Source organism: Gavialis gangeticus, unplaced genomic scaffold (assembly GCF_001723915.1).
Source record: "Gavialis gangeticus isolate Ggan-Ray unplaced genomic scaffold, GavGan_comp1, whole genome shotgun sequence".
Lineage (NCBI taxonomy): Eukaryota > Metazoa > Chordata > Crocodylia > Gavialidae > Gavialis > Gavialis gangeticus.
Window position 1 is genome coordinate 46,124,366 of NW_017728995.1, and position 373 is coordinate 46,124,738.

The window sequence follows — 373 nt, forward strand, 5'->3', positions numbered from 1 at the left end:
TTTTTTTTTTTTTTTTTTTAGCAGCACTCTACATATGAAATCTTAATAGCCTCTTACAACACACTGCAGTGGTAAATAGTCAATACTTCACTAACTTGCTTTTGAAAGATGAACATTTTAAGTTCCATAAGGCCTAATATTCAATAATACCAAGAGTTAATATTCCTAAATTTATAGTGATTTTCATGTGTAGAGCTAAGAAGCTACAATGCCATAAATTAGGCTTCCCAATAGTGCAGGGGGGAGGGGGGACAACACACCAAACAGATGAAAGCATTCATTTCAGGTTTCCCCAGAGCTTCAGATAATTCAGCTGTGCTCAAGCACACAGATATACAAAGTCAACTCAAATACTTCTCAACCTTAAAAAAAA

The 373-nt window shown here is 34.6% G+C and overlaps 1 protein-coding gene across 7 annotated transcripts in view; it reads right to left on the reverse strand.

The window, feature by feature from the left end:
* AGFG1 (ArfGAP with FG repeats 1) overlaps positions 1–373 on the reverse strand; it is a 90,741-nt gene that overhangs the window by 22,551 nt on the left and 67,817 nt on the right. The gene's annotated exons all lie outside the window — the stretch shown is intronic.